General features: G+C 41.2%; 1 protein-coding gene and 3 long non-coding RNA genes across 10 annotated transcripts in view; 2 read left to right on the top strand and 2 right to left on the bottom strand.

Moving 5' to 3' along the window:
• LOC108028292 (uncharacterized) overlaps positions 1-20,673 on the bottom strand; it is a 51,312-nt gene that overhangs the window by 18,701 nt on the left and 11,938 nt on the right. The window lies entirely within an intron of this gene.
• LOC108028295 (uncharacterized) lies at positions 59-17,873 on the bottom strand. Of its 2 annotated transcripts, none has more exons than XR_007763853.1 (3): positions 17,773-17,873; positions 14,731-14,785; positions 59-170 (listed from the first exon to the last, which is right to left on the bottom strand). It is a non-coding gene; the product is annotated as an uncharacterized LOC108028295 (long non-coding RNA). The 2 variants fall into 2 exon arrangements; XR_001768377.3 differs by lacking the exon at positions 17,773-17,873 and adding an exon at positions 17,478-17,572.
• LOC127010929 (uncharacterized) lies at positions 5,206-6,632 on the top strand. The gene is made up of 2 exons (XR_007763850.1): positions 5,206-5,365; positions 5,722-6,632. It is a non-coding gene; the product is annotated as an uncharacterized LOC127010929 (long non-coding RNA).
• Positions 17,391-18,261, top strand: LOC127010928 (uncharacterized). Its single transcript, XR_007763849.1, has 2 exons — positions 17,391-17,728; positions 17,841-18,261. It is a non-coding gene; the product is annotated as an uncharacterized LOC127010928 (long non-coding RNA).

Below are 20,673 nucleotides of genomic sequence, written 5' to 3' on the forward strand. Positions count from 1 at the left end.
GTATCCGTTACCCTACCTGCCGAGGACCCCGCAACCGGGATGGGTCCTGCCACAAGGAGCAGCGTGCTCGGGTCGAGTACGTAAATGAGTTTATTGCCGGCAATAAGCGAACTTAATGCGCCTGCACGAGAGGCATCGATGCAGTATATCATCTGGATTCGAGTCGTTACCTTGAAAGAGACAGAATACGGGCCAGAGGTTAGTGATGAGTCGTAACCTCTATTTATAGCATAAAAGGCTTGCACCACTTGTAATATTTCATCATCGCCACGAAGGCAGGAACAAACATTTCAGACTCAAACTTCTCAACTCGTACAAACAACTTTTACCACATGAAAGCTGGTAATTCAATTGAAGTTTGATTTAATAAATTGTCTAATCGAGTTTTCAATTGCTGTTGTTACTGAATGGTGCAGAAGTTGTAAAAGTTTGCTTCATAAATATTTGATTTAATGATGTTGAAGTTCCAGTAGGGGTTTTTTCATGAAAAGCAAAATATAGATATAGATATAGCTAGATTCAAGCGGTAACTTAAATTTACATCAAATAAACAAATATTTACTGGCAATTTCACACAAAAACGGTTAGCTTATGTGCTTAGACTTAATCAAGATACAATCCATGAAAAGTTATCTGCCGACCTTGTCAGCAGTTTGATTTGCCAGCCCCATATCGTGTTCTTCCGAGTGAGTATAAAGTCAGCAGGAGTAAACACGAAGGCCCCGAGAAGCCACAACACAATTACGGGTTACTTGGCCCGGCGAGTTCTCCGTAGTCGGATTACTCATTTTACAAGCAAGGTACAAGTAGCAACGGCAATTTAAGACAGCTGCCGCATTTTTTGTAGAATACGAAGGAGGACCTAGGGAGGATAATAAAGCTTTTAGATTCACCAACCAACTGCCACAAAAGAAGCCAAGAATTTAATGTGGTAAACAAGGGCATTTGTGCACTGCACAAGATATTTTTAGCCAATTTATATTTAGAAATTGAAATGGCCACAAATAACTCTTATTAATGGCAGTTAAATCTTCCTAAGCCCACGTTCTACAATTTCTATGACATATTCATTCATTTTATTTATAAACATTTGCACAGAAAACACGTTACATAGCGTCCTCAAATGCTCCCACAACGACTCTGATTGTACAATCGTGCCTACTTAATGACCTTTGCATTGTAATTTAAATCCATATGCTTGCTATTAATATTCCAAATTATTGCTGTAGTGGTTTAACACTTTCCCTTTATCAGCTTAATTGCTTAATTTGCTACCAATTAAGCCGAAAAGTGAATATGTAAATCACAATTCCCCCAGGCCTGCTGGCTCATCTTTGTTAGCATACATGTGTAAATCACTGGAAATCATCATTTAAGGCTTAATTCTATCAGCGAGTCAGTCGAGCGTAGTGTGCAATAGTCGAAAGAGCAAGATTCCGAGCTTTTGCTGGGCATGCCCAAACCCATTTCTCGGCGAATCCCGAACAACATCCCATGTGGCCCGCCCCGAGTGTTATGCAAAACAAAAATTCAATTTCAATTCAATTAATCACGCTTGATTACCACCAATAATGGCCATCGCCAGCAGCCAGCAGACAGCAGGCAACAGACAACGGCCAAAAAGGACCTCCAGATGGCAGGATGGCAGGATTCTGACAGGAGAGACTAGAGAGCTACTAGTTCTCGATTCCCCAGTGCAATCCACAGGCACGCTGCCTTTTGTCCTTGGCTTGCAACTGCTTCCGAAGTCGCTTTTTGTTTACCACTTTGCACATTCTGCTGTCAAATTTGTTGATTTATAGTTCCCGATGTGCCTCCGACAATGGCGGCGGGGGCGTGGCAGGACGAGGGGCGGGCGTGGGGCACGGAGGGCGTCTGATGACAGCCGGGCGCCAAGCAAAGGGCTCAGGGAATACCAAACCAAAAAAAATCCGGAAAATTCGCTGTAGACGAAAGCTCCGACCATCGAATACCCGGTGTGCCAGCTGTCAGATTACACAAATCAGCCATTCTTGTTTTATATAAAATGTCTTTACTGATAAACCTTAATTTAAAAAAGTGCTCAGAATCCACAACAGCTTTTTGATAATATGAGCTCAAGTCTAAAGAATAAAAGTTAAATTTTAGTGTTCGCGATGGAACTTATTTTATTGTAACCTATCTAAATGTACCTAAAACAGTTAGCATTTCCAATGGCATGTTAAGGCTAAAGTTTATTATCAGTCAGAGAAAATGAACTTCAGGTAACTGTAAGAATAAAAATATCATATGAGTCATATGTTTTGACCCTTTTTCCAAAACTTAAAAAGTTATTTTTGGTTAAGAATATTTTCTTAAACTTTTAGTACTATACTACTAGTACACTCCCTTTTTTGACCAGTAGCGGGTACATCAAACACGGGGAAAAATCGAAACCCCGAAAGCAAAAACCAAGCCCTGCGATAAAGTCAAACTACAAAGGACACCGAGTGTGCCAACAATTTCAATGACAATGCGGCAGTTTGTTGCCAGTTTCGCAGCCAGTTCGCCAGATGCCTTTTGTGGTGGTGCACTTTTCCGGCCTGTTTTTTCCTGGCAGCCTTTGGAGCTCTGGGGCTCGACGAGTGCGAATTGTTTTTGGCAGAATGCGATTTGGTACCTGGAATAGTTTGCGGTCTTCGCCCACTGCCAAAGCCTGGGCGTCTGCCCCCTGTCGATAAATCCAGTCGAGTGCACACCACCGACCATCGGAAGTGTTTGCCGGCCCACAGAGCAAAGATTGGATCCATCCACCCGCCGGCATACAAATGTCCGAGTGTCCTAAGCAGGTCGACTGTTCTCAGGACGCACGACCCGTATTCGACGGAGATCTATCCGCAGACGACCGCAATCAAACGCCGCTCATCTGCAGGCAGTCCGCATCGACTTCTGGTCGAGCCGGAGCAATCGGAGCAGTCCGGATGTCGGGGGCGCCCGGGGATTCGCAGATGTGTTTGATGAGGCCGGAGATAATCGTTTGGCAATTGAATGAGTCCCACATGTCGGATTTTGGGTTTTTGGACGGATGCCGAGTGGAAATTTTTGGCAGGCCCTCGCCTATGACAACCCAGAAAACACAATTTCAATGATTCCAGAGGGGGTCAAGTAATGTAAGTTGAGAGAGTCGTTCTGAGCTATAAAACATTTCCAATAGTAACTGCTAACCTATCAATTCTCTAGATATCTAAACAGTCTGCATAAAAATATATCAGACTTAGTTCCTAGAAACTTGTTTACCATCCACAAGTACCCGAACACTACAAATATTTATGGTCAAAAGGCAATAAATAATTCCCTACTAATTCCCCCCATAAACAGATGGTTCCGCTGGTGCAATAATCATATTTCAGATTGTATGAAATTTACGTTCCAGAAATTAGTGTTTGGCAGCCCAAGCGAAAATATTTCCGTAAAATGTGTTCCTATTTGGCTAATGGAATGAAAAGCAAATTGCAAATTTACCACTATTAAAATGAAAAATATTTTGCTGGGTATAAACACAAGTATGTAAAGCTAAACAGCCAGGGAAACTCTAGTAAAACAAAGCAAATGTCGGATTTTACATGGCAACATATGATTTTCAAGTGTTTTCTAATTTACACAGAGCAATTGCAAGAAAATGTTATTACATACAACAAATAGTAGAAGATTTCAAAAACCTTTTGAAATTGTTTGTTGGTTCGTGCTAGATTATGTTTGATTCAATGGGAAGTCTTGTGGGAAATATTTCCGGCGTAGTTCGTCCACAACGGGGCCACTCCAATGTTCAAATTTGCAAATTGAATGGACCTACTTTCGAGAGGGGTTTAACCCCATTGCACTGGCCATTATTGAAAACACACCGACTCACGCCGCAGAACGTTGACCAGAGCGGATTGGTGGAGGGGTCCGGGGTCGTCCATAAATAACGGCCAAACAGTCAGATAAATTTGCAGGAGCTATAAACAAGGTACTCCGGCGGACGCCCAGTGTCCCGCTCTCCCGGCGAAATCGATTTAAATGCTCCGTTTGCGTGTTCTGTGTTCGGAGTCCGCCGGTTACCTTGAAGTCGTTATGTAATTTGTACACAGAAACAAATAATATCGGGTATCAAATGAATGTCTCGAACTTAATTTGATCCCCGGCAAGATAAGATATTATATCACATCTCATAACATCACAAATGATAGAAAATGTCACATGTGTAAGATACCATTATAGATTGTGGGTACATTATAATCAATGATTTTTGTAAAAATGTAATTAGAAATTGCTAGTTTTATTGTTAGTTTAGTTAATTAGTTAGATTATTTTATTATTTCTTTTGAAACTGTTTGGTATTTCTTCTACCCCAAGGACTGGAAGCACTTAGAATCATACATTTTTTTAATGCCAAGTGTCTGCCTATATCAGTGTAATTATTTCTCTGAGTGCAGCGCAGTCCGGCTGTCGCATTGTGTCCCGGTTAGAGCCGCCGCCGGTAAGCGAATTTCCATGCTAAATAGCCCGACACGTGGCATCTGCCGCTCTCGACAACCTCATCCTCGTCCTTTTGCACGCTCGCTTCCACCGCGTGCACCATTTTGATTGGCGTTTGATAAGCCGCAAGGACGCGCCGGAGTCCTGCGGCCTGCCTTGGGAGTCCTGGACACCGGAACGGCGGAGCTGCCGATAAGGACGGACCCCATTCAGCCCGCCAACCACACGACGGTCTCGATTGTTTTCGCCAGTTCCTCGAAAACAACGCGGACACACTTTCCGTGTGCGATGCACTGCCTTCGAACAAACAGATTTTACGGCCACTAAAGCACGGGACAACCGCACGCAAGGATAATTACGGACTTACAGCGAACAAATATGCGAACGGTCGCGGCTTGCGGAGGGATCGATTGTGATGAATTGGGTGAAGACCGTGGGGGAATGTTTAATTTCAAATATTTGCCGGTTTAATTTTTGTTTTTTCTGACGGAGTAAGTCCTGGGAATTTATTTTGTTGTCTGCCTAACCAATTGCAAAACAAATTGTTTGCATTGCTCAATAGCTTTATTGCATTTACTTCTCCACCACATGCCAACATGAGGAATTCATCAGAGAAAAGTAATACTACATAGTTTTGGATGAAGATTGGTTTAACCAAGATTGGACTACCTGGGGTTATGGAAATCAAGTACGCATTGAGCTTATTGCATTTGCTGTTGCCCTAGTATAACCAACAATGTCTGTTGGAATTAGTTAAGCATTTGAAATATGCTTAACAAACGTGCGACAGCCAACCCGATTTCCATTCCTGCAGGGTCAGTGCGAGCCAATTTCCAGTTGCCATTTTAAACAGGAACGTGTCCTGCACACTCACCTTGGCACATTTGTGGTAAGCTTAATAGAGTTTTAGTCTAATATTATTATAAGTAATATACAAATATAATTTAACAGAATTTATGTTTTTTAAATGAAAAAACCGTATTATTCATTTACTATTTAGTACTTCATAACATATCTCTTTAGACAATAACAAAACAAAAGTAGTTCCGCATACTTTACCAACTTCTTTGATGAAGAATGTGTACGTAGCTCCTACAATAGACAACTAACAAAGTTACTTTTTATTAACCAATTTAGTGCGATATCTGTAATCCGACATACTTATATTACCCGATGAAAACTTAAAGAAAACACCTTAGATTTTGCGTAAAGCCCTATGTTTTTATATCTAAATCTCTATAACAGATCTCCAGAATAAATAGGCCACCAAATACAGGCGATTCATCTTCATCATCATTTGCCCCAAATTTCTTGGACATCCCCGAACATGTTTCTGGCATTTTTCAACAATTGGCAAGTGCACCCCCTCCCTCAATCTTGACCAGAACTGTGTGCGCTAACCCATGTGCCGAGTGGAAAGTTCATTGCATACATACGTACACAGACACGTGGGTTTCTTGTGCGACCCGAAGGAGTATAGTTGCAGTAGTTTGCCTAATATATTGTTGCAAGGCAAATCAACACAAATTTTCGAAGGATACGTGTACCGACTTTGTTGCTGGCTGATGTCTGCCCCGTGTCAGTGGAGCATGCAACTTGCCAGGCCACACCCACTGCCCACCGCCTACCGCCTACCGCCCACTTCCACCCACCGAGGACTATAAGCCAGCACGACCACCACCACCGCCACCACCCACTGAAGAACGCCCACAAAGACGAGCTGACATGCAAACACATAAACGCCATTTCGCCTCCAGTTGCCACCTAAATGGCAATGACATCGCCCCAGAAGACGAGCAAGATGGCAAAATGTTTCACTTTTGAGTCGACTTTTTCATTCGTGTGCGGAGCGCTTTAACATGTTACCTTCCAATTTGCCGTCCTCCGCTGTCGATGGCCAGTCAAACGGATCCGGGCCAGATGCGTCAAATTAATTTCATACCAAGCCAACCGAACCGGACCGAACCCTCTTTTGAGCGCAGAATTGGCCAGTTTTTTAGACGTGCCACAAAAGGGAATGACGGACAAATTTCAACATTTTAGGTAACTTCAGATGGGTTTTAAAAAATAAATATCTTAGTCTGCGACCCCTCAAAACATATAGGAACTCTAATCTAACTTGACACAATAATAAAGTTATTTTGACGTTGAAAAAATAAATTGGGCTCGGGTACATACTTATTTCTGAAGAATTCGCGTTCATTTTATTTATTATTACTGAATATATCAAATATCTTGTTCATAATTCGCGCTCTCTTCTAAAGAATTCGAGTTTGCTTTTGTATAATATAAAAGAGCCTTCATGCAATGGTTCATGGTTTTTCTAAAGAAGTCGCGTTTTTTTTGTTTGTAAGTAGAAGTAAAATGCTGTACTAGGGCAGAAGGGCAGCCAACAAAAATATGAAATAGGAACTGAAAATAATTCATCACAGAAAATTACCGAAATTCGAAATGTGACGGAAAAAGGCTAAACTGGTCCCGAAATTTCCTGGCCGGGGTGAGTCAGTCGGTCTGTCGGTGATAGCTGTCCCCGAACTGAGCGAGCTGGATTCACATTTGACACGTACACACATATGTGACAGCTCGCCAACTCGGCCTGGCTTAGGGCACATTTAGTTTTGGCCAGGTTTGACAGCCGAAATGGCCCAAAAAGTGGGGACAGGACAGCGGCCCTAATGAATTATGTGCGAACTCAAAGTTTCGCCAACTGCCCCACAAATCAAATGGATTCGGCATAAATTTGTGTAATTCGCACCTGTGAAACCTTTCCTTGGGGTTGAACTTTTCCAGGAAGAAAATCAAGCACATCGTTACCAGGAAATCAAGTTGAAAGGAGCCCTTTCTGCATTTTGCAGAATTTATACTTTTTTCTCAGGTACAGAATAGTTAAATGCCTTGTAGTTTAAAGTGCAATTCGATGTGTCATTCCAACTTTCTGTATTTATTGAACCAAAAACTTGAAATGGCAATATTGTGGTCAACAAATTAATATATGTATGTACACTCTGTGTGCAAATATAAGATGTCACGGATGGTCGGACAGCAGAAATATTCATAGTTATTCCATTTTATTGCGTTGCATGAACAATTGCCAGAGTTTAACAGAGTGTATTCGTAAAAATCTAAGTTAATTAAAATCATAAATAGTCGAGGGATTTGGCTTAATGCACAGTGGATTTCCATAAATTATTTCGTTGAAAAAATGAGTTACGTTTGCATTAATCATAAAACAATAATATTTAATTTAAGAAAAACAAATGAATCGACGACTAGACATTTTATGACTGCAATGTAGATATTAAATGCGGGTTCGAACCAGTTGCCACTACATAAGCCCGCTTATATATGGGCTTCCCCTTTTCGCTAGAAACTTCCTTTTAACAGGCACCCAGGAAATCTTTAGAACGATTTTAATGAGGTCCTCTTTCTTATACACAGTCACTGACTTTTTACACATCGATTATTGATCCGTGCCAGTTTGGCGCGCAGTCCTTTTGCAACTTCTTACGTCATTTGGGGAATGCTCGGCAACTGGTTCGCACTGGTTGGCTGGGGGCCACGTTTTCCCCATTTCCCCGCCCCCACACAGTTCCCCCACCTCGCAGGATGTGTCATCATTAGGGCTCGTCGTGCATTCCCCCCATTTCCCCGCCGGCGGCCATTCCCTTTTGCCTTTTTGGCCAGGCCAATACACAAATCGATCGCTGTGGTTTCTTTCATTAAATATATTTCGCGCGTTGTGTTCTCGCCGGGCGTTATTATTGTAATAAAAATTTACGTAAATCGTGCCCGAACATTACCCCCAGACCAGGGCGCCTCCATTCAGTCGACACATTGGCTCACGCACTGTCGTGTTGGCTCGTCCTTCGGCGAAAAGTTTCCTTTGTTTGCCAATTTTTATGAGCAGGCCACGCTTCCGCCAAGCGGCAACCGCTAACCGCCCACTGGCCACCCAGCCACCCAGCCACCCATCCGCCCGTCCGCCCACCCAGGTGGTGCGGTCAAATTCTTAGCCATCTTTCGCCACCTTTTCTTCTTCTTCTGGCCAACGACACCTACAGACTAATTAATGGCGAGTTTCAGGCACCTCACTTCGGCGCACATATATGTATGACCTCGCACTCTTGGATTCTGTATGTGGATACCCTGGTTGAGATTGGTTTAATCCGAAAACACCGAGGTTCCATTAGGATCGAAATTAATTACCATTTTTCGATTACGAGGAAGATTTACTGTTATAGACCTCGGTTAGTTATATATGACGTAGGATTTTATCGAGAAATGAAAATAGATCGCATGCGTTAGGATTCTCTGTGCTTGTTTTAAGATGTTTATATAGTAGAAATCTTGAAACTCTAGAAAGTGTTTAATAACAATATGGATTGTGGGTACCTTATAATACACCGAATTCCAGGAAATTTAGCAATTATTTTAAATTACTATAACATAGAATGGAAGCATTAAATCCCTAATAGACTCCGATTTTCTCTGAATGTACACATTTAGCGCTATGAAATGCCATGGCTGCCTATATTTGAGCCGTTTATGTCCCTTGGTGGCAATTTTAACAACGATTGTGCCCCGCTAATGGCATCAAAGGGTAACCCGTTCCCGCAATGACATGCCGCAGGTAGGGCATCCAAAGTGATTCGATTAGGCCCGGCTATCAATGGAATGTCTCAGGCAATTTGCATTCGATGGGGCGTAGTAAAAACTTTATCGAATTATCGAGTGTCGGTAGTTATGTTCGAGCGGAGAGCCAAAGTGATGAAAACTGGAGTGACACTTCACGTTACGTTGATTAAGCACTTAGAATTATGTGAAAATGCCGCCGGGGGGAGGGGTGGGGTGAAAGTAGGGATAGCACTCGTGTCCTTTGTGAGTCGAGTGTTTGCCATGCACATACGTACAATGTAGACACAGCCTCACGGAGGCAAACATGTTTGAGTTTCGTCTTTCGGGCGCACTTGAAAGCATTTGGAAACTTTTAATGACATTCTCGCTTATTATTTTCTGGGGCTTCGCAGCCAAGTGTTTGGCTGCCTTAATCAATGGCAGACAATTGTCCCCGCAGTGGCTGTAATTAACAGATGACAAAGGAGATCGCCTACCCAGTGGGGTTGTCCTTGGAATTACCACACTCCATATAAATGGCATGCATACATGCTGACCAGAAGGGAAAACTCGATGACGCTGGCGAATATTATTTATTCAGGCAAATTGCTGCTTACGAGCGTTTCATTCGCCAGCATTTTACATTCGATCTCCATTATGCCATTTGTTGCTCGAAGGGCTTTGTCAGCCTGATTTGGTTTCCGTTTCCCGGCCGAGGACCCAGAACCGTTAATACACCAACACACACCAGCGACAATGCCTCCTTTGTTGGCCATTTGGGCCTACAAGAGGCGAGGACGTCCCCTCAAGTGCCGGCAATTATTTACAACAATCCGAGAATGGCTCTCTGAAAGGATCAAAAGAGGAGGCGTCGTCCCATACGCCCAGGACATTGAAGATGTGCTACCGATATACACTTAACAAAAAATTAGCCTTTAAATCAGAAAGCCAACTGATGCAAGAGAAGACACCATTCTTTGTGGAATGGTAACTTTTTTCAGTTGCTAGACTTATATAAAAATAAAGACATTTCTTGCTATAATTAAAACTTTTTCAATTGAAAAATGTATTTTTAAAACATTAAAAAAGTTGCTTTGGTTGGTATAGATATTAATACACTCTTCCCCAACTAAAAAAAATGTGGACTCGAAACAATAATCAATTGGGATCTGCATAATAATACTGCAATCAAAATTAATGATAGTATGAATAATATTTTTTGTTAAAAATTCAGTGAGGGTTATCAAACATTTTAGCCCCGAAGTTGTTACAGTTCTCCCCCCCAATTTTACTCCCAGTGTATTGTGCGTGTCTGTCTGTCTTTGCAAAATAGTTTAACATTCTACGGATTTTCTGGGCATTTGTATCTTCGGAATCGTGGGGCCAGCATCCTCGCCGTATGGCTTGTTGGCGACGTTTCATTAAGCGAGCGGAAAATGACGCATGCCTGGTTCACTCGGCCACGCTCCGCTTCACAGGACATTTGCGGTTATCCTTTATTGTCTGAGTGGCAGGGCAGCGCGGCAGCGCGGCAGCGTGGCAATCTGGCAATGGCGATGGCAATGTGGCAATGGGACCTCGGAGATGCGCCACTCAAGCCCCGTTTCCGTTTCAAAGCAAACATTTTCATCCGCTCCAATCTGGCGACGCCTGGCGCAGAACAAAGCGAGGCAAAAGTGCTTGGAGTCCATTTGCTAAATAAATTTGATAAACAAGAAGCGCCCCTTGGCACAGAACTACAAACCTACACTCGGCTAAATGCGGCATGTATCCGTGCCCTTCTATTCCATTATATTTTTTATGGGTCAGCTGCGTGTCTATACTCTATGCCAGAGTGTATAACTGCCATTGATTTCATTGTGAATTCGGTTTAAGAGCACTTCAGCAGCTCTTCAGTTCGAGGCTGCACTAAAGCTTCAGCCGTCTAGCATGGCTTGTGAGTTCAGCAGGATGGAAGTAATTACTCAGAACTTACAGTACAAAATTCCGAAAATGTTTTAAAGATGGCAGAGAACTAATAGTTTTTTAAGCCACCCCGACTAGTGGGTTCCTAACTTCCCAGTGACACCGGCACAAAGTGATTTCATCTTTTTTCCGAGTGATGACCTTACGTCGCCCCCTGACAAGTGGCTCCCTTGTGCTATCTCCACTGACCCCAATTGGCAACAAAGTGGGTGTCGCAGTTCCTCGGGCGGTGGCGGAACTTTAACATTCAATCTGCTGAGAACACGGGACCGAGCAGAAAAACAGGAACGACATGCTCGGCGGGCGGGCCTTTCAGACTTGGCATCCGCTTCTGCACTCGACCGGGAATATTAAATTCTTGATGCCATTACCCGCTTGTTGATCCACATCATGCTAATTAGCCCCAACTTTTTGACGTCGCAGTTGTCGGGCTAAAGATAATGCCAGCCCCACCCCCAGCGCCTCGGACATTATCGGGTTTCGGGTTTTTGAGAATGCTAATTGAGGGGTGAACGTAATTTATACGCCATTTCGAAAATGAAAATGAAATATCGAACGACGTCAGCACGGAACCGGACCGCGGAGGGTGTTTCATATGTCTGCCATGACAGCCCTAATTCCCTCTTTAACTTTTGCTCTTAGCTTGCCAAGTTTTTCAGGCACTTTTCTTTGAAGATTTTCGTTTGAAAAAATTGTTTAGTACGGTAAATTAGACAAACCAGTTTTTCTTAAACGTTGAAAGATATTTTGCTCTAAAAGTTTAAGTAAAATGTTTAAAAATCTACGAAGGACGTACAAAATCTTGTTTGTATAAATGTATTATTAAGCGAAACCCACATTTTCCAATCAAAATTAATTGTAGGCTGATTTCGCTTTATATAACCGCTAGATTTTATTTGAATAGTCATACCAAAAAAGAAAGAAAGAAGGAAAAATTCCTGACTATACTGTGTTTGCTACACATAATTCGATTTAGTAGTCAGGCGAATTGCTGTGCGGCTTAAATAATACTGTTTCGCAATTTATAAAATTTAATTAATTTTTCGGATTTACCCAGTCATGGACAGAAGTGTGCCGAGTGGCAGGCAGGCTCTAGCGAAAATCCACAATTCGCCGCCAACTATGCAGCACCGGCAGACGACACCGCACAATCAGTGACCATTGTCCAGTCCATTCCTGCGATATACTGCCCAGCAGGCCGCACCCCTCTCACCTGGCGGGAGTCCTCGGAAGGCCGAGTGAGCCTGCATCGCTGGCCGCCGCGCCCAGGACACAAATCAAATTAAGAGCCGACAGACCGGACGAGCCCGAAAAACACCACATACTGAGAAAATAACTCACTCAATCGGTAATGAATCCACAAAATAAATCACATATTACCAGGACATTCAAAAATATATAAAATATTAAAATAAAATTTTAGTTTTCAGCTTTTAGCTTTTAAACCTTATAGCTTTAGTATTGATTTCTCTCAGTGTACCGAACCAAACCAAACCAGACCGGCAGTAATTACGGAAGAGTGGTGGGTGGTGGGCGACGAGTTGTGGGTGGTAAGCGTGGTGAATGGGAGGCTAGAGACGGCCACCTACCAATAGTGCATAAATCACTTCGCATTCAGCGAACACGAAATCTATGCCCCTGACGCGCCCATCGAGGGCCGGCTGGTGATTTATATTGATTAAAACTAGATTTCAATTCCAGCCGAAGCCGAAGCCATTATAAATGGAAGATAATCGTCGAGTTTTTCCCCGATGCTTAGATCCAAAAAAAAAAGGAAAAACAAATGAAATGTGCAAATTAACTGAATGACTTCCAATGAGCAATCGTTCATAATTGAATGTGTTTGCATTTTCATACGGACCAATTCCTAATTGAAAGTCCACGCTTTCATTTATTTTTACGCTCGCCTGCCTTAAAGATTAAAGTAATTTTTAAGCGTCCCTGAGCTTGTTAATTTTTATAGAAAGTTTACCATTAAATTTTAATATTTGTGCATATTATTATTTCTCCCATATTTTCCAACTAGAATTTATTTTCTTTTTTGTCTAAATGTAATAAATTTCCATTGGAGGAAGCACGCGTGAAATTAAATGCGTTCGGATTGCTTTATTCAGCTCACTCGTCGGCGGAATTAAAAGTGAGCAATCAGAACCGCCGGGAAATCCATCCTGGTGCTTGTTTGTAATTCAACCAGCAAGGAGTTTTCCACTTGTCGCTGTCCCATGTTTGGCCATCGCATCCGGAGAAGCGTTCGATTTTCACCCGTGTTGTTGGCCTGCGGTTCCCATCCCGTCGGTGTATATATACTCGTCCATTCGACGAGTCCGGGATCCGGGTTCTGGATCCGGCTGTGAGTGGGCTTCGTGCGGTTCGTTTTGTGGATTTGTTTTCGGTTTAATTAATTTTAAAATGGACTTCTACCTTGGCGCTAATTGCACTGACTTTGATTTATGTGTTCAGATAATGACCAAATTGGTTTTCTGGGTAGCCACTCTGGGTAGTCCTCCCCGCCACCGCCCACCTGTCGTTGTCTGCTTGTGTCGTCCTGCCAAGGATGCGGCACGCTGGGCCAGGAGCATTCCAGGGAGATTAATTCAAGAAATAGCTGCGAAAATGCCTGTGCCCCAGCCAGCAGAAGGGGCCCTTGTTGAAAGCGAACTTGGGGTTTTAATTCCCTATTTTTAGTTCAATAGTGGTGAAGGTCGCAAAGCAAAAGGCTCAGCCTTGAGCCTTCCAATGGTTAAATCGTTCATTTAATGACAAATGAAGCCAATTCGAAAGGGAATCAAACAACTTAAGGGGAAACAAAGGCATCGAGCTCCACTATTTCTTAAATCGGTTGGAGAAAGTACGTTTCCCGCACAGCAATTTATCAAAATAAGTTTATCTCTCCGTCTTAAATTCGATTGGTTTTATTCCCGAAATACATTTATGCTGCGCTATAGAGCCAGTTCGTGTTTGCCGCATTTCAGCCAATTTATTGCGACTGAATTTCCTGTTCTCAGTTTTCAGTGCTTCAATTGATGCTCATAAACTTTGCGGCATGTTAAATTTAAGTTCTTAGCCTCGAACGCAGCAAACTTCAGGTGCCACGTACGTGGAAATTGAAAGTCTGGCGGAAGATAAAAGTGTCTGAGATAACAGGACTAAAATAACCGAATGGTGCTGCTCAGAAACTTAATCCGGATATGGCTGAAGAAAATTCGCTTAAGAAAATGTGGCGAAAACTTTGAAACAGTGTTTAATACTTTTTCTAGGAACTTGCGTATGAAAACACGTTTGAAAACAATAAATATATTTTTATACATTTAAGTTGTGCGCTTCAAGCACCTCAACAACATTTTGCCTAACTTTATTAAATGTTCGCATTAGGAAAAGAAAATTCTTTCGAATGCGTACTTTCGCAAAGTCAATGGTCCAGTCAAGAGTGCTCTCGATTTCCCAGAAATGCGGGTGCATTCATTAAAGTTTTGCAAGACCCTGAACTTTTAATATTTATTTTGCTGGCCAAAAGGAAGGCGAAAGCAATAATTTCCACCAAAGAGGCCCAAAAGAAAACGTTCAAAGGCGTCTGCAGTATCCGGTGCAAACTTTGCATCGAGTTTTCCCTGTTATCTTAAGAGGAAATTTTGCCCTCGTAAATAACCAGATAATTTGTCAAGGTCTTACACTTACATTTGAGAACTTGTGTCATTTAAGGGCTTCTTTGCAAGGAAAAACGTTCAATTACCTGAAAGAAAAAAATAAGGTATCATTAGTAGGACGATGATTAGGCAAATTAAATTCAAATCGGCTGATTAGCCATTAAATCTTTGTTGGTAGAACAAATTACGTAATATTAAATTTAAGTAGTCCCTTGTTAAACAAAATGTCTTCTGAAGCAGCCATTAAAAATAAATACGAACAATTTAAAATGCTATATTTTAACTGTCGCCACAAAAACCCAACAAAAGACGCAGACTTTTATAAAGTAACATTATCCCCATAGATTTAAGGTGTCACATGTGTGGCAGAATTGCTAGGAATTCTCCCCATTCCCGGGCTTCCACAAATGCCAGTTATGTTTTGTTTATGAAAAATACCCGACAACAACCCAAAAGTATGCGGCAATAATTTTCCCATTAAAATTGATTTATGACGCTCCATGGCGTACACACACCAGCCATCCAGGCCGAATATTCAGCAGCCGACGCATTCGACAAATCTTGGAGCTATTTGTGTGGGCTCCCACATCCGGCGAGGAGCCGGGCGGATGACCAAACAAACCGAGGAATGGAATTGGCTGCAGCCTTAGCCAGAGCTGGCAGCCATAAATCATTTCCCGTGGCCACTTCTTCTTCGTCGGGCGGCGCGGAGTACTCCTTGGGCAGGAGCAGTCTCCTCCCATCCCCATCCCCACCTGACTTTGCACCTTTTTTTCGGAGCCCGGACGTCACGAGTGCCTAGCACGGACGTCATCGGAGACCAGTGCCAATTCCTACACGGAAAAACATTTTTTCTCATAGTTTATATTGAATCTTTTCCGCCAGAAGGTTGCGGTTTGGAACTGGAAGTTATTACCGGGAATCTACAGACTCTCTTACTCGGAGAACTACATCAAACAAAATATATTGAAAAATGTAACAATAACTAAAAATATTAAAAACATTTTGACAAAAAATTATAGAATTAGAACAAAGTACATTGCATAAAATTTCGAAATCGAGATTACGCATGGTATCTTAAACGATTCGATTACGGTCTTTTAGATATTATCTTTAATTTAATTAACATCTGATAACTAAGGTATTTTCGAATGTATCCGGATTTTATAAACATTACAAGTTGACTTTTGGGAAGTTGGTTAAAAAGTTGCGTTATAACAAATATGTATTATAACCACTTTCCCTTCAAGGCTCTCAAACCAGAAATTACCTTCGTTAATGATATTCTAGTTCAGTGCATTTGACGTGACCTATTGGAAAATACTCCCAGTGGTATTCTGATCGAATGATAGACGGAACTTAGTTTTTCCACGTGCACGGCTGTCCGGCACGACTCTCGCTCATAAACGAAATTTATTAGCATTTAAATGTTTCAGCGGCGGACGGGGAGCGCACATATGGCTAGGTAATGAATATTACAGCAGGGGCGCAGGAGGAGCAGCATCGATGCCGTGGGCCGGGCCGAAAAGTATGTTGCATAAGCCAAAATTAGTTTATGCATATTTGAAGGCTCCGGAGAGGGCCCAAAAAGTGGCACAAAAGCGGGGGCCGGAGGTCGCAGCCAGCCTCCCACTCGCTTTTGTGTTTCCAATAAAGAAAACGCTCCGCCATGATTACATTTATCTAGTACTTTTTATGCCCGAAAGTATGTTAAGCATTACAAATTTACAAATCTCTGTCGCAACGGAATGAATGCCACGAGCTATTCCTTGTGGAGGCAAACATTAATCCACAGCTTGGAGGAGATATTCATGGGGGATGGAACTGAGGGCTTTACAAAGGGAAAATGTAGGATTTCAAATGCAGATAAGTGGAGAAGCTTGGGAAATTAAGACACCAGTTAAAGATACATTTGCGATAGAAGCCTGGATAAAATATGAAAGGATGTTATATCATTTAGCCCTTGTTCAAAAGAATTCTTTTTGTTTTTCCGGCAATATATAGTTAACAAAACTACAACTAAATTTAAATACAAGAACATAATTACTTCAACATTAAATATTTAAAAATCCCCTTTAAAAATTAAATTCTTTGTCACATGTTTGAAATGAATTCATTACCATATGCCAGCATCACATTTACTAAATGGTCCACTGTTTAAATGTAAACGAGTCAACGACAGGCCATAACATTCATTAATAATGAAAGCCATTGAAATAAATGATTTCATTGAATTTTTATGGCCACATTTCCACCTCCACTCTACTCTGGACCAAACAAATGAAACGCAGATCATTCTGTGGAAAGATAAGGCATTTCCGTGTCAAAATGTAAACAAACCCCTGCATTGTACTATAAAAGATACACGGTTAAAGCTATGTGTCTGCTGAAAATTTAGGATGCTTTCTATCTATCGTATGACCTTTTAAAGTCACCGACATCAAGCAAACGTCAGAATCAAGGACACTATTCGAATAGCTTCAAACAAGGATAAGTGACACATCAACCATCGACGTCTTACAGTGAGAATCAGAACTATAGGGCGCAGCATTTTAGGGCTCAAGAAAATATATTTTGTATCTATTAATTAATTACCTTTAATATAATTAATAATTAATAAATGATCTTCAAAGACAAAATAATCATCTAATGAGCGTTGATTTAAACGCCTCAAAACGGGTTTGAGTTGAAAATTAAATAAAGAAATCATACAGGAATTATTTTAAAATATATAACTCTCTACAATTTAAATGGTTTTAACCATCAAATTATACTAACCAAATTAACCGTAATTTAAAACGAGCTTTACTCTCGAGTTTGGTTGGCAAGAAATGTTTTATGCTCTGCATTTAAATTTTATACAGAGGATTTTGGGATTATTCGTCCAGTCTTATATGCACATTTTGTGGTCACCAGTGTCACTTAGACGCGAAGTGCACTGTAGGCAAAATCTGGTAACGAATCCGATGTTTGCAAACAAACAATCATGGACGAGCTCTTGTGTACCGTGGATGCATCCAGCCAAGCGGGTATACATATTTCAATTGATTTGTTATTGAACGAGGGGCCTTACTTTATTTAGTCATGTAACTCTAGCTGTCTTGTTTTCTCTGTTTTTCTATTTTTTGCCCGAAATTACAGCACCATCACAGAACGGAACGAAAGCGTTCAAAACCGCGGCGACAGCGCGGTAAAAATTGCGAGCGCGAGCGAAAGGATGATGTCAAAGGTCGGCGCTCCGCGGTCCGGTTTTGGGTGATCCGCTCTGTGGGACGGCTGCCGACGAACTGAGGCGACGGCGACGCCATCCGCTCGTTTAAAGGACCCCCGAAGGCAGCAGAGAAGGCTGGCAAAACACTCGCCTGATAAGGATAACGACACGAAGATGGGGTTCGGCCGTGGGTCTGGTTAAACAAGGCGGCCATATCCGTACGCAGACCCACAAGTAGGTCTATGACTGTACTGCCACAATGGCAGTTGAAATAATAGAAACAAGTATATTTTTCTGATTTAATACTAATAAAAAAGCAAATATCCGAAGTAATAATAGAAATAACAGAAACAGGATATAATTTATATTTTCTATTTCTAGGAATATTTTTCTGATCAATAAGTAAACTAAAGAAAGAATTAAGGATATATTTTTTTTTTTTTTTAATTAAAAAAGGGTGAAAGTAATTAAAAGTCGAACTCTTAATATATTACAATGCATTCAGTGCTTCTCTAAATAAAAGTTTTAGAACTATATACACTTTCCGCTTTAAAGTCTATCACTCATACGTCCTGTTGACCTAGGAATGTATAACTTAACTTCTTAAAATTTAAACTTAAAGTGCTTTTCAGTAAATCTCTAGTACCTGCTGTTGGTTTCTATCATATATTTGTATCCTTCTTCATATTTTATTATAAATGTATTGTGCCAACTTAATTTGATTACCTAAAACCACAAGAGAACTTAATGTTCCTCTAAAGTGTATCACTAATGCGTATCATATATTTTTAATAAGTTGTACCATAAATTTTTAACTGTTTAAAATACTAAATGATTTGTTTTGTATAAAAAGACGGATTTTTATGCCATAGTACTATTATTTTCACCGCTGTTGTGGGTTCGAATTTTCATGAATCCATGAATATGAATGCAAGCGTTGAGCAAATGTCATAAAAAACCGTCCAAATACATTTTCGCCCATTTCAAAGTTCAGAGTAAACATCGGGGTTGAAAATTCTGTTTGTTCAACAGCACATTAAAATTATTCGAAAGTCTAGTACTAAATAATTATTAACTCCAAGTGTACAGTTTTGCAGCTCATGAGTTTGCCGCAATTTTTCAAGTGGCCAAAACTTTTCAGATGCGATTGAGTGTGTTCGAACTCAGGTGATAAGAATCTCTCCTTTCTCTTTTCCCTTACTCTCACTTTTACTTTACTCTCTCCGGGGCAGAGAGAGCTTTGTGCGCACACTCAAAAGCGCAAAAGTAAACAAACGGAACTTTCATTCATAAATAGCAACAACGCAGCCGGCGGAAAATAAGAGGAGGCGATATAAAATTGGTAATCAAAACAAAATCGAAAAGCTCCCGCCACATGTGCTCTTCGCCGTTTTCTGAGTCACTCGGCGACTGTCTGCCAAATTAATTGAAATCCGCCCACAGAGAGCGAACTTCAATCCCATTACCAAATCGCTGTCACACCTCATTGACGCCAGGTAGCCCAAATATGGCAGGGAAGTGCTTCCCAAAAGGTGTGCAAACAGTCATAACTAACTTATCTGTATCCGTGAGTTTCGGCTAAAAACTCTCGCTTGAGATACACTTTACATGGCTGTAATGTTCTGTAATGTTAAGCGGCGCTCTCCCAAGCTGAGTGCTACAGCACCCGTTGGAAGGCGCGCTTTACTTGTAGTGCCGCCAAGTTGGCCGTTTTATAGCTAAATATGGCGAGGGATTCAAGTCCGAATAATGTCTTATTTTAAAAGGATATTGAAATATTTAGTGCAGAGATTAAGGGGTTTTAAAGTGCTCAGAGTTCATATCGTCGTAATTTTATAAAATAACTTAGTTTAATTAAACAACTAGGGGTATTTTTCTTGTTGAATTAAAAGTGGGACTTACGAACGAATTTAATAGCAATATAAATAAGTAGATAAGTAGTAGGGTAGATTTTTAATTTAACACAACAACAGTTTTGTTATTGTTTTTAATGTTAATATTATCATCAACAAAACCAATTGGATAATTGTCTTTTTAATAAAACTGTTGATCTATGTTTTCAAAAGCATCCTTTTCATTAAAACCATCTTCGACTGGAAATATCCCAATTAAAACTATTATTTCCTTTGTTTATCTCATCAGAATAAATATTTGGAGCCGTATGGCACGCAAAAGCTGGTAGTTATGAAGTCGGTTGCTCTTTCCTTTTCTCTCTCCGTTCTTCATGTAGAGAGAGGGGCTCCAAGCCGAACTGCACTTGTGTTGGTGGCAGTTGCATGCCGGTTTCTGTTGTTCCGCCGCTGCTCTCTCTCTGCCCATGAATCATCGGCAGCGACGCAGAGGAGACAAATTCCAAATTTAAAGACTCTTTCTGGGACTCCATGGGACGCGAGAATGGGGAGGGGCAGTGGGGGTCGGCTGCGGAGGAGCCCGAAGAAAGAACACCAACCTCTGGCCTTGGATTGGAAAGAAGAAATTCCTGAACTGATTCAGGCCCGAGATAATTTGCATTGCATGCCTATATCTGGATCGAAAGTCTGTGCAATTGTACAATCTATATATATAAGTAATTTGTTATTTGCCATCAATTCTTGAAGAAAAACAATTGTTCCGTTAAGCTGTATCAGTAAACCAAAAAAAATGCATTCTATAAGGTTTCTTTATATTTTTAATGAAACTATTAAAATAAGCCCTACTTAAGGTAAGTCACCTCATTAATATTAAATATTTTATATGCGAAAGCAAAGATGTTTTCCTTGGGAT

The sequence above is a fragment of the Drosophila biarmipes genome, chromosome 3L, assembly GCF_025231255.1.
Source record: "Drosophila biarmipes strain raj3 chromosome 3L, RU_DBia_V1.1, whole genome shotgun sequence".
Classification (NCBI taxonomy): domain Eukaryota; kingdom Metazoa; phylum Arthropoda; class Insecta; order Diptera; family Drosophilidae; genus Drosophila; species Drosophila biarmipes.